Here is a 14,884-nt window from a genome sequence, read left to right on the forward strand (position 1 = left end):
AGGGACCAGCAGGAAACAGGAAGTTCATAAAATACCTATTATTTTTGTATCTAAGTTAAATATTTTTGAACATTAAAATATTTCCTTTGAGTTCAAATGGAACTCCAACTGGTTCATCTATCCCAATCAAGGATCTACAGTTTATGGTACTGCTTGGCATACACTCCTCTCAGTATTACCATTTGTCTTTCAAAAGGTATGTGCTCCACAGCTAGAGTATGTTGAAGCATTTTATATGGAGACTGAAAGCATTACACAGATGGTGCTTTATGGGTGATTATAACTGGCAGTTGTTCTCTTATGTAAGTACCATAAAGCCAGATTGGTGATGTACATAGTACTGCCGAGTAAGAGATACAAGTCTGAGTCCTGACTTCAGCCCTGAGTTCCTCAGGCAGCAGACGCTAGAAGTGCTGTGGTATCTTTTGGGGGTGGGAAGAGGAGACAATATGTAAAGAGAGGAAATGGAAGACCTTAAAACTTAGAGAAATATTAAACATATGCTTTTTTAATATGTTTGAGATGTTTTAAAAATAGTGTTAATGTATTTTTTTTCTTCATTATTTTTTCTTTAAGGTATACTTGCCAAATTTGTCCTTTAAAAAAAAAAAATCTCAAGTGTCCTTTGAGGTTTACATTCTTCCATTCATACTTATCTAGGGGCAGCTAATCTATTTTTCTATTATCGTTGCTTAGAGATTCCCACTCCAATTCCAATTACACAATCATTCTCAATAACACTGAATCCTCTGCATAGCTAACAGCCATATTTAGATTCAGTATGATTTCTCTTCAGTATGTATTATGCAGCCTTAAACTGTGCAAGACAGATATATTTCAGGGGATAATACAAACAATTGTTATCCACTCTGATGGTTTCAAAAGTGGGCATATGTCTTGGAACAGGATGTGTCTGTAAACATTATTTATTTTATTTATTACTGAGGTTGAGTTACAGGAACATTTCTTAATACCACAAATTCTTCTGGGTTGATTAACAGTCAGATGCTAAGGCACCCTCTTATTTATTCCTCCCTTACAGGTTCTGCAACAGCCAATCTGTGCATATTATATATCAAAACAGAGCTGGTTTAAAATTGGAACTACCAGCCTCTGGAAAATTCTGATTTTGAAATTTGATTTAATCATGAAATAGGACAAGAAGTAGAAACATCAACATTTTTTGTGTAATGGCAAGTTGACAAATAATTCAGTTTGAAACAGTTTAATTTGACATTCCTGAAACAAAATAATTTAGTTTGGATTATTGAACCAAATTTCAAAGTTTTGTTTTGGCTTGGTTCAACATTAATCTGCATCCCTTTAGCTGCCATGGTATTTCATGGTAGGCATAGTTCAAGTGTCTCAGGATCCCATTCTTCTGTATAGGTTTGGCTGCCTAACTGGACTACATCTCCCATGATGCAGTTTGGTCCCGTGGCTCCCATGATGTGCCATGTAATTTCAATTGGAAGGGAGATTGTGGTACATCATGGAAGATGTAGTCTGCCCAAGAAGTATGGCCCATAGACAAGAATGGGGCATAAGGCACCTGAACTACAAGTGCCATGGGACCCTGCAGCAGCTAAAGAAAACACCAATTAATATCAAGTTGACCTAAAAGGTTTTGATTCAGTTTGATAGACCAAAATGTTTCAGTTCAAGAGGACCTCACCCAAACAAACAAAAAATCATTGATTGTCCTGATGGAAACATTAAAATAAATTTTAAAAATTAGTAAAATTAAAATTTCCCCATGTTTTTCCAGTAAAAAAAAAAATTTCAAAGTAAAAAGCCCAACCAGCTTTATATGATAGATATCTCTTTTATTTTGTTTCTGTGAGCCAGATTTTCAGAAGACATTAGCTTCTACTGTGGGACCAAAATAAGTGACGGGACTTTAAAAACTGCTCACCGCTCTGGGAAATTCTGATCATAAAAGGCTGACTTTTCTTTTTAAATTAAAAGACCTTTTGTAGCAGCCATGGAACAGTTGTACTATCCCTCTGTAGCCAGGGACAATGGAGTCCTATCCTCTACACCCCAAGAGTTTGTGCATGTTGGTTTGCTGCAGTGTGCCCTACCAGCAATCAGCACACATCAGGCTCCGTGGAGACATGGATCAAAATGTACAGTAACAAAAGGAGATGAGAGCAATAGGAAAGCTCAAATGTTTTTCAGCTATATCTTCAGTGAACTATTCCCCCCATTTGAGTACTCAATGAAAATGACCCCCAACATATTATGTGAGAGACTCTCTGTAAGCAGACATACACTTATTAAATATCTTGTATGCATGTATGTTAAGAAGAAAAATCGCCATACCATGCCATTTAGGGCTGTCAGCTTGCAATGTACTAAAATAATAGAATACAATATGCAAAAGGAATTTTCAAATAATAAAAGGATACAAGTGTTATTTTGTTTGGGAGCAGCTTGTGATATGGTAGGACAGTGAAATCTGTGTCCATTTGGCCAACTTTCCCAATATTAAATATATATTTTAAAGGATACAGAATACCATTAGGAAATAACAGAAGCAAGGTTTTAAAGAGTGTATGGAGAAAACAGAACCCACATGCACTAGAAGAGGTACACCACATGTTGTACCCATGGATCTTGAAGGGTGTTTTGTGGGGGATATTGATCATCATAGCAGTAAAGATATGGCTGCAGGTTATGCATCTGTTGTGCTGGCAGGGTCTGGTACTAGTTTGAATTGGTTGCTTCTGAGGATGAGCTTAGCAAGATCAGTGGTTCTTTGAAGGCCAGGATAGGCGGTTCAGGAAATATTTTTTTCAGGATGTGGTCCCTATCAAATATGGGTTGAAATTGTTTGGTGATACCTACCACTGGAACCCATTTGGGGTGACAACTAGGGATGTGCAGTCAGGGTCCCCCTCCGCCGTATTGAAGCAGTTCTTTGCTTGATTGTCCTTGTTTAGTTGAAAGCAGTTGTAAGCGTATTTAGGTGTGCATCCCAGACTCTCTCTGTGGAGCAAATTCTATTGTACCTGAGGCCTGGTCTACACTTACCCCCCAAGTCGAAGTAAGGTACGCAAATTCAGCTACGTGAATAACGTAGCTGAATTCGACATACCTTACTTCGAATTTACCGCGGTCCACACGCGGCAGGCAGGCTCCCCCGTCGACTTCGCGGTACTCCTCTCGCCGAGCTGGAGTACCGCAGTCGACGGGGATCACTTCCTGGTTCGATTTATCGCGTCCACACCAGACGCGATAAATCGAACTCGGAACTTCGATCCGCAGCCGTCGAACTACCGGGTAAGTGTAGACTAGCCCTGAGTGTCTGGATCTAGATAACAGGTTTCTTGGTGTGCCTTGGATGGTTGCTGGATCTGTGAAGATAAGTGTGGTGATCCATAGATTTCTTGTATATTGTCATTTGTAGGCTTCCACTGTTTTAGGTTGATTTTCCCATACTTAATACAGCTCTACCATTTCCGGTGCTAAATTTTTCAAAAAACACAGTAATGGTACAAATGTTTGTTAAGCTGAAACAGTTAAGAATGATAGTGTTTGCACGCTCTATTGTTTAAACCAGTGGTTCTTAACCAGGGGTGCATGCATCCCCTGGGAGTGCGAGACTCCTTTTCTGGGGGTGTGAGACAAGCCAGATTTTTTTAGAAGGTAAATCATCAAAAACACAAATTAAGCACAGGCACGTAAGTACAACTACTTTGTTTCATTAAACCTATGTATTTATTAACATTATACATTTTTAACAGTTACTGTAATATACAAACAATATAATATACAAACAAAACATTTATTTTCAAGTTTTTAAGCTAATTGTAGGGGTGTGAGAACATATTTTGAGAACCAAAGGGGTGCAGGCTGCAGTAAAGGTTAAGAACCACAGGTTTAAACAGTAGTTTATCACTCAACCACTAAACTGGATATTTATGGAGAGAAAATTATATAAATTCAATACATTAAATATGCAGCTAAATATACCTTGTAAGCGAATACTTGGGTCTCAGGTTTCATCACTAAATATGTGCATCAGAAAAACTTGAGCTCACAGCATGAGATTTCATAAGGATCCCCATCCACAGAGAAATGGTTTTCATACACATTTATAAAAAAATGTATAGGTATTTTACAACAGAAACTACACATGGTATTTTTCATTTCTAAATCCTCAGTCCCTACTCAGTCTGTACTGAGGCAAAGCTACCATTGAAATCAACATTTACAATATCAGCTTCTGATTCTGGGTGCGCCAGTTTTTAAGAGTCCAATCTGAGACAGTTTAGGCTTGATTTACTCAGGGAATATAATTCCTTCACATTTTTAAATTCCAGCATTGTTTTCTAAACCTTACATTTGATGGAGGTCATATCCATTTCACATTTATAATGGTCTCAAAGCCCAAGTTTCTAAATCAACCGCTTCAAGATACAATCCTTGGATATTAGCTTATCTTGAATCTGTTCTTTTGAAAGTGCTAGTCAATGGCTCTTGAACTCTCTCTCTCATTTTTTAGTGCAATAAGTTAATGCCTTTTTTAACCAAATTTTTAAGAGCCTGAAGTCTATATGCCAAATAGACTGTTGGGATGCAGCCGGAAGAAAATTAGAGACACCAGTCCTGAGCATTGAAGTTCTCCAGTTTGTAAATATATCTTTAGTTGTGGGAGTTTTTTTTCTTCTTGGCATAGTTTTGGTGAAAGGTGAACCAAACTATCCCTTCAGTTACAGTTTGTGATGGAACAAATTCAAGCATATAGTAGACAAGTTAATTATTGATAAACAATAAAAACTGAAATTAAAGACTTTTTTTTATTAAAAAGTAATAATGTAATGACAACAATTGCTTCCTGGAGTTTGACCAGCTTGACATGTTAAGTATCATAAAATAGGTCAGTGTTACTTCCAAGCAACTAGAAGCAAACAAATAAACCAGAGATTATAACTTTTAAATGCAAAAAAGCGGGGAGAATTCTACAAGATTTCCCTTTTGTTCATACTTTTGTAGCTACAGTTAAATTGCACTTGCAAATATGATTAATTGCACTTATAACCCACTAATATTCAGATACAAGTTACTTATATTGCAGCCCAGTACTTAAAGATGTTTAAGCTCTGCATTGAAGGCCCCTGCACAAAACATAGTTGACTTCAGTAGCCTCCACAATAGAACAGGGCTCGGCCCATACAGATAGGATGGGAACCTAAATCTTAATCTGCAGTTTATTTTGTGAGTGGATAAATATGAGTACAACTTTTGTTGATGTAACTTACATCCACAAAAATTAATGCTGGACTTTACGATTGCTCAGAAAAATAAATATGCCCTTAGAAAGGTCTTGTTTTGGACATTTCAACTCAATAAGAAGCCTTTTTAATTACCCACAGGACTATCGGACAGATGACTGATATGCCCATACATACACTTGAATAAACCCTTGAACTATCCCATGGGTTATATAAATATACATACATAGATTACTGGTGAGCTCAGCAGTAGAATTGGCTACTGCTTTTCTTTACACACACACAAAATATCTATATCACTAGCTTTTATTGCTGTTGGCAACTAGCTGGTGCATTTGTTAGCCTTACAGCTTTGACATTTGGATTTTTATCTCCTCCAATCAAAAATGTATATAAGGTTTTGACTCCAGGCCATCTCTAAGAATGAGAATTTCCTCTATTCACTTCTAGTAATGAACTCTTTCTAATCTCAACACTATTAATAATAGTTGCTCAATACAATTAAATTTTCACCAGACTCTAATTTATGTTACTAGATTGTTTAGAAATTCTCATTGTTTACCATTTTCTTTACCACCACTTACTCTGTCATGTTGATAGCCTTTTAACTACTGTTAGATCAGCATGTGGAAATTAGTTCATTACTATTAATTTTCCTGTTGCCAACTGGTTCATGAACTTTTTTGATTTTTGAAATGTGGTTCATGAATTGAAACAAAAAGAATACCACCCATTGTGCTGAGTTAAGAATTTATGAAAATTAGTTTGTTTGATGGCCATTTAAGCATGCAACCATCTGCTTTTAATCTCAGAGCATCAAGCTATAAAGTATATTGATATTAATAAGGCTGTGGATGTGTTTGCTAATTTCAGTTCACTCCATTGCCTACTGCTGGAAGCACGGCTTTAGAGAGATTGCTAGAGTGATGGGACACAAACCAAAATTTCAGTATTCATTGACTGTGGTTAGAAAATGGTGTAATTAATGGAACACAGGCAAAATAAAATTGAATAGATACTCTATTTGAGCTAATGCCTTTCATATGCAGGACGCTTCAGTATGTTTTAAAAAGCCATGAATTTGATAGAGATAGTGTGGTGATTGTGTAGGCAAACATGGAAACCATCATGCATTCAGTAATTGCTTGCACACAGCCTTGAACATTAGTGGTTTTTGTTGTTGTTGTTTTTTATTAAGAAAGGAAATGTTCTTCAGGACACCTGGGATGTTCCCTGCTCTGTTCCAGAAGTGCAATGGATCTTTAACTTGCAATTGCACAACCATGAGATATGGGTATAAAAATAATCTTATTACATTTTTCCTTCAATGGATAATACTTCCATCAATTCAATACCCCCCAGTTCTACACTACATTATCAAGCACTAGGTTGCGAATTCTGCATTCATTTCTGGTATCAGATTCCTGTTGACATTAATGGGAGCTCCACATGGAGAAGAGACTAAAACAAGCAAAAGATATCTGATTCTTCAAGTGTAGATTAGAAACCGGTCATTCATATTGAAGGAGGTAAATTTGCCCTTAAGGTACAGTATTCAATATCTAGCCTAAGAATTGACAAAAAATTGAAATAAATAGTAGCGGAATAAAACTGTTACAAGAATATTCTTACATAGAGCCTGACCCAATGCCCTTTCAAACCTACAAATAATTAATTTAAACTCAGGGTCAGATAGCAATGCATTTACATTGAATGATATATTACACCACAAATAGTACCAGTGAATTCAATTGGCTACTTGGGGAGTAAGATGCTACAGTGTGAGTATGTGTATTAGAATGAGCCATAATTAGAATAACAGAGTATTCCTAGGAAAGTAGCCTATTGATTTCATTGAATTACTCACATAAATAAGGACTACTCATGGGAGTAAAGTTTGATGGATCAGGTCCTAATAGCCAGTTTCAAGTTTCTACCATCTCTGTTACATCTTCCTGGGTTTCTTTTTTTTCCTTTGAGAGATAAAATTGAAATTAGTATTGAATCATACTCATGTGTGGTTAGGCACAAAATTGGCTCAACAAAGCACTGTGATGCATTGTAATTGATATGAAAAGTTGACTTCTCTTACAATTTTCTTTGTATGAAAAGCTGGGCTCATGACATCAAGAATGAAGTATTTGTTCAAAGAATATACGGTAGTCTTACTGCAATTCAGACAAACAGCACTTTTCATTTTATACTGCACTGAAGTTTCATTTAAACAATGTTAGATGATACTTTTTGTATTAGGGCATATAAATAAGCCTGGCAGTCAAGCACAGCCAGTACTGACCCTGCCTAGTTAAATATGAAATAGTGTCCTTTGTTCTGAACTTCAGAAAGCAGCATTTGGAAACCTTTGTCTTTCCATGAAAAACAACTAATTTGTAATATTATCCATATTTTTGTAGCTAATCTAGTCCCTTCTGTGCAGCCATATGCAGTATAAGTAATAATCTTATCTCAGTTTTCAATGGTATTACAACAACATGCATCTGACATGCATACTAATGCCTCCTGGAAAGCAGGTGTGGCTCATATAAGCTACTTAGCACAAAAGCATAGGGCTTTTTCCAATTTTCCTCTGAGCCAAAATGAAAATAAATACAATCAGACATTTACTGATAACAGCAAGTAATTTGCATTAGGAACTTAGAAGAGAAAGGGGAGGGGCTAAGACTGAGAGCTACAATGGCATTTTGCTTGTCCCGCCCTTTATTTTTTTTTTTTTAAAGAAAGAAGTAAATTATGGATAACTAGCCATCATTTTGAAAAACTCAGATGAACTGTTATGTTAGCAAATTGTCAACACACTGCTAAAAAGTGAATTTTTATTTTAGGTAAAGCAAGAGTGAAGGTCAGAGTATGACCAAATTTGTAAAAGCGACAGTGAAGTAGTTAGAAATAAATCCTTGCAACAGGCAAATTGGGAAATGAGGAAATTGTAAATATAAAATACAGGTCACATTTTTAATCTCCACTCTGAGGCTACCTGTTTTATCTGGTCTAAGAGAAGCAAATTTAACAACATAAAAGACCATAAATAAAATCCATTTCAGGCTGATTTAGGTGTCTACAACAGCACTTAGGAGGTTAAAATGGGCTTTTCAGTACTAAATCCAGATTTCAGTACTTTACTATAGACTATCATTTGAAAATTGTCTCTGAATGATTGCCCTCTGGATGACAGAATAATGGTTGAGTAGTGGTATCTCAGAAGGAAAAAGTATTTGGTAGAATATTCAAAATGTCAGTTTCTGAGAAAATTTGTAAAGTACCAGTACACTCGGTATCTCAGATTCTGATCAGATTTCATACTGTGGTGCTGGGAGGGGAATAACAGAGGTAGCCACTTCTGTAAACTTGTAAATAGAGGAAATAGATACATCCCTATTATTTGTTAAAAATAATTTAACTGGGTCTTTAAAAGTATACATGCTTCTAATTGTAGCATTATAAGTAAACAAACCTAAATGTGTGATTGACTGCATTTAGATGCACTGCAGGAAATGCTGAAGGACTAGTAGAGTGCTGTGCTGGGCACCCCATAAACTGCATTTAGTGGGAACTGAGATCATTCACTCAATGTCTCTCAAAGGATTGAGGGTAGAATACCACAAACAGAGCCTTGTTCTTGGTATTTTGGCATTTCAGCTTTGGAAGAAAAAAAATCAGGAAGTAGAAAGACACATGAAAATGGAAAAAAAAAAAAACCCAACAACATGAGACAAAGATCGAAATGTATTCAACCTTCAAAAAAGTTCAGCCTGAGTTGTGACAGAAAGTTTTGGTCATTTCTTATTAGACAGAGATTCAAAACCTGAACTTTGAGGACCATTCATAAGTATAAAAATCCAGACCTAAATCCAGATTTGGTAAGTGGCCTTGATTTTTATAACAAGAGTCAAGCCCTGGCTCAAAAAACTCTCCAATCTTTAAGTATTTAAAATCCAGTTTCAAATTTTGTGGCTGTCCCCATTAAAAGTTCTTATTTTTATTCAAATCACTTTGCCCACTCTTATGCAATCTTTTGATGAACGACCCTGGGCACATTCTCAGTTGCAATCAATTATTTCAATCACTCAGAGCAAAGTTTTGCTCTCGTATCTGCATAATGGATCTTGACACCAATATTCAGCTCTTCTTACATGTGCAGATCACCCATTGGCATTCTGCCTTTAATTATGAACACATTTTTGTTTTAGAGAAATGTTTCACTCTCTGAAAAAGTTAATAAATAACAGTTGTAATAATGGTAGAAATGGCCCCCATAAATCTAACAGTTCTGTCCTTCTTTGACTTTCACAAGAGTATTTCACATTGTAAATGAGACACTTCCATTTTGATAAAAAGAAAAAAGCTTTTGTAGGCTCCCACAATCAGAATACTCCAGATGTGTTTGTGTGTGCGCGCACGCTCGCCACACTGAATTAGATTCTTAACTGAAATATGAGCTGAGTTGCTGGGGAATTTTTGCATGTCAGAATATAGATTTTATATGATTTAAATGAAAGTGCTGTGTTACTCTGCACTTTCTTTTAAATTTTGGTACAAATTTAAGGGCATACTGTAAGTGACAGAAGAATAAAGAATGCATGTCTCTCTTTCAATAAAAACTATATTTATGAAAACTACATAAAACCATCACGCTATCTAAGTGGAGAATCTGACAAAAGAGCATAGAGTGTTCAACAGAAAACTTTACACTATGATTATATTAAATTACCAGCTATGAATCTTTGGTTTTAGTAAGGATAGTAAATATGAGAAAACATGACAAATGATTTTTCCCTCTTAGGTTTGGTGTAGGTTGGTTTCTTTATTATTTCAGCAATGACTACAGGATATCAGTGTGCCTATAAATTGACAATTAGTTTGCATCTTTGGTTCTTTACATTCCCTTGAAAATTTCTGTCCAATTATGAGGCAAGTGAATAAAGCAGCCTTTTATATTAGGCTGCAGAAGGATTGGATGGATTTCAAAACTGACAATTTATTTCTTGCCTCTAGAACTTTGATAATTGGATGACATTTTATTCTAAAAACACTGTGGTTGCAAAAAACATTTTGACAGCCACATAACATTGCTACTGTAGTTAGAAATGTGCTTGCCTTTCAAATGGACAAGTGCATAACTTGCATAAACCTATCCTTGTTTTGATCGAGAGAGTTTGAGAGTAGTGGTTACCATGCCAATGGAGATAACTAGTTGTCTACTCACCCTGCATAATGAAACTGAATTATTTGCTCATTGTGGACAATACTGTACACGCATGCAAAAAGTCCTTCTCTTATACCCTGGCAAAGGGGGTGGGTAAAATTAAAATCAGTGAGCTCCTTTGACCCAGTCCAGCTTCTTCTGATGTTAGTGGGAGTCTTCTCTAAAGGAATTCTGCAAAACATTTCAACACAAGAGAATTAGTTGAAGTCAATGGGATGAAGCATGTGCTTAAAGTGAAGCAATGTGCTGATGTGCTTTGCTGAATCAGGGCCTAAATGAGTCCAACTCTGCTGCTGGCAACAGACTTTTCACCCCGATCATCCTCTGATGTAACTTTGTGTATTGCCATTGATGGAGTAATGCCAATTTATACCAGCTGAGGACTTGGCCCTCCAGAATGATTTGGGTTGGAAAGTGTCATGGGCCTACTCACGCTAAGGAAGCTGGACTTCTAAGGGGCAAAGGGAAGCAGAAGAACATATTGTGCCCTGTCAAAAAATGGCACAGCAGCCATGCTCCCATAATCTCAAGAAGGCTTCTAGCTTTGCACTGCCCCTACAAGCCGTTGTGCCTTCAAAAAACGGCTCTTAATTTTTAAGAAGCCTGCATTTCAGTGCATAATGTGGCTGCTTGTTTTAAAGAATCATTGAGAAATTCACAAACTTGACAAAAATCATACTAGGAATTATACAGCTTTGGTACCTGACTACTATTGTTTTCTTGCCTTCACACTGAAAACAAAGATTTTCAGTAATATTTGAAGCACTAAATCTAAGGCCCACACACATTAGAATTTTTACTAAGGAAATTATTACACAAATCACTGATATGCTTGCAGATTATGGCTTCCTGACAAACAATATTTTACACATGATGGATTGTCTGCATGTAACACCATACTCTTAAAAAATTGCCTGTATTTGTACACAATGCACTTTCACTCTATAATTTACATAATAGGGAACATCTGTAAAACAATTCGAAAGGACTTGTGTAGTGTGCAAAACAGAAAGCAAATCTGCATAGTCTGCAAAGTAAGCAACAGGTACCTGCCCGTGTTGCCACCAAGTGAAGGAAAAGGATTCTCAAAGTGGATAGTTAGTTAATTTCCCCTTTTTGCAAAAGTAATCAGCAAATGTCATTTCCTTTGTTCCAAAAATCAGCATTATCAGCCTGGAATAGAAGACACATACTTGTAATTTGTCCAACAAGAATTTTTTAAAAAGTTGACAACATAACCAAGAGTCCAATTCTGCAGTCTTTTCTCAGGCAAAACTCCTGCTAACTTCATTGGTGGAGTTGCCTGATTAAGGAGTGCAGGATATGTCCCAAAGTTTACAAATAGGCAAAACCATAGCTGATTTATAAAATATCTATATACTTACACATAAAAATAAGTTAAAAGAGCATTATTAAATTGCAAAGTGAAAGGAGATGAAATGCCAGAATTAAGTTTCCCTCTGCTACCTTAATTTGGCCCTTTTGTGCATATGCATTATGATACAGTCTTTAGTTACATGATCACGTGCTATTTTTTCTACAGGACCTCTGTCTCATTCAGTGTACAGAATGGATGGTGCTCCGTTAATCACCAGCTATTCAGTATTTTTTTTTTTCATTCTTATTGTTGTGTGTGGTTCAGGATATATTTTCTGCACATTATTCAAATCCTGCTTTGAAGGCAGAATTTTTAATTTGCTTATGGGATTTTCTATGGTGTTCATCATCCCTGTATATGAATTCTTTCCAAATATTAATGTATTTATTTTCACTATACTCCTGTGAGATTATCATCTGCATTGTACAGATAGGGAACTGAGAGAGATTATGGTCAAACCACTAATTTTGGGTGCCCAATTCAAGATGTCCAAGACCTGATTTTTCAGAGTACTTAGCATTATATAGCACTTTACATGTTCAGAGCACAGTTCCCATTGATTTCAACTGCAACTAGGAGTGCTCAGAACTAGAGCTAGTCTGGAATTTTTTGCCTGAATGATTTTCCAACAGAAAATTCCCTATTTGCAATACTGAATTTTCCATGTGAAAATTAATTTTTTGCAATAATATTCAATTTTCCATTAGAAAAATAGATCTGATTAATGCCCACCTGCAGACTCTTGTCCATTTCATTCTCTGCCTGCAGGCACAAAGTGAAATTGGCCTTCCGGGAGGACTGCCTAGGCTGAGTGCCCTGACTCTCTGCCGCTTAGGCTTCCCCTCTGCTCCTCCCCCACCCCCATCACTTCTCGGCAGGGCCGGCTCCAGGGTTTTGGCCGCCCCAAGCAGCCAAACAAAACAAACAAACAAAAAAAGCCACGATCGTGATCTGCGGCAGCAATTCGGCGGGAGGTCCTTCGCTCCGAGCAGGAGTGAGGGACCGTCCGCCGAATTGCTGCCGAACAGCTGGACGTGCCGCTCCTCTCCGGAGTGGCTGCCCCAAGCACCTGCTTGGTAAGCTGGTGCCTGGAGCCGGCCCTGCTTCTCGGGATAGAATGGCAGAGAGTCTGCATGCTCAGCTCTGCCACCTCCCCCAACCCCAGCTTCAGGGCTGGAAAAGCTGAGCATCCGATCTCTCTGCCACTCCAGCAGCCAGGCGGAAGGCTCTTGCCAATTTCACTTTCTGGTTCAGGATGAAAAAAAAAACAACCTTTTCAGAAATGTGAAATTTTTTCCAGGAAGGGTTTTCAATTTTCTAGCCAGCTTGGCACTTCTCTAATTCTGAGCCCAGGGTATCACCCAGTAAATCAGGAATACAATTAGTGACTACTTCTGAAAAGTTTTGTTTAGGTGACTTGATTAGCATCACATGGAAACTCTGTAGCACAGGTTGAGAGAAAATCCACTTCTCTTGTCATACAAGAGTTTCCTTCGCATTCAACCCTGATTCATCCACAGTGTGGAATTCACAAGAATTCACAAGAAACTATGTCTTAGCCAAGTTCTTAAGAGCATGCTTAATTTTGTGAGCTCATACTTAATATGCAAGTAGTTCCACTGTAGTCCATGGTCCTACTGAACAGGATTAGTGCCATGCAGAATATCTGTAGAGAAAGTATTTTTAAATAGTCACTTCTCTGACCATAACTTCTCCGTATTATTTTGAAAGCATCTTATACCCTTTGCATGTGTTCTGTTTTGCAAGGGATGAACACAATCTCCACTTCTTTCTGGCAATGAAAGTCTAAGAATGTGACTCAATTTTTTCCCCGCCCCAGGAATGAGGGAACAGCTTATGCTCATTCCCATTCCCTCCTACTGTATCTTAAGGTGTTCCTGCTATTATCTGCAAGATCCTAAAATAGAATATCCATGTACTGTTCCAATCCTTCTTAACTACCCAGCTGCTTCTACCCATCCATCTGACTGCATCTGCACTGCTATTGCTACTAGCCATAAAATCCCTACCTCCCAAGCAGAAGTAACTCAGTACTGAAGTAGTGGCAAGATAAGAAGTTATCTTTAACATGCAGAAATTTTATCAAATTTATGCATGGTCTAAGATTCTACTGGGAGCTTATTACAAATGTGTTTCCATTATCATTTTAAACATGGAAGCAGCAGAAATATGATTTGGCTAAAGTAGCTCTCTCTCTGATAGACCAAGTATAAAGAGGCATGACTTATGGACTGGACACCAAATATCATTAAAATTCTACCATTTACACTGACATCTCCTCTATAACAAAACAAAACAAAAAAAACAAAAAAAGAGAGGTGCGGGGGGCATCCACTTGAGGTTTCCTTTGGTCTTTATAGATATTTTGTGACAGCCAATGCTGTTAATGTATGGGAGGTTGGATACTTTGGGATGATATCCTTCACAGTAAGTTGATTTTAAAAATAAACAGATCTTTAAAATTTGTGAAAGTTTAATGAGGATTAACAACTTGTTCATCACATGCTTACTGGAGGCCTTTTAAGTAATCCATTGGGTATATGGTTTACCAGAAAAGCGAATATCGCATTCTAAATATACTGTGGTTATACTGAGCATTTGGCTTAAATCAAAAGATCTCAATGTGGGTATTTTTAAAAAAGACTTTCAAAGACTTGCTCTTTGTACAAATGCAAGAGCAAATGAAGTTCATTAAACCAATGTTAGGTATTGGATTTTTATTATTATTATAGAATAGGTTAATGGGCAGTTTGATTTAAAATTAGACTGCTAATTTTGTTCACACTATGGAGATATGAGAATTTCTCCATTGTTATAGTTGCAACCAGGTTCTAATATAAGCTCTATTTTTATTCCCTCTGTAAACTTTGTCTAACAAAATTTGTTTGACCTGAAGGTGAAGGATAATTTTTCCACCACAGACCAAAGAAAATTGATCAAACTGCTTTTGATTAATGAAAAAAATTGTTCTGATTTGAAATGTGAACTTGCGTCTAAGGTTTCTGTGTCAAAAGAGGGTGA

The sequence above is a fragment of the Emys orbicularis genome, chromosome 6 (assembly GCF_028017835.1).
Source record: "Emys orbicularis isolate rEmyOrb1 chromosome 6, rEmyOrb1.hap1, whole genome shotgun sequence".
Classification (NCBI taxonomy): domain Eukaryota; kingdom Metazoa; phylum Chordata; order Testudines; family Emydidae; genus Emys; species Emys orbicularis.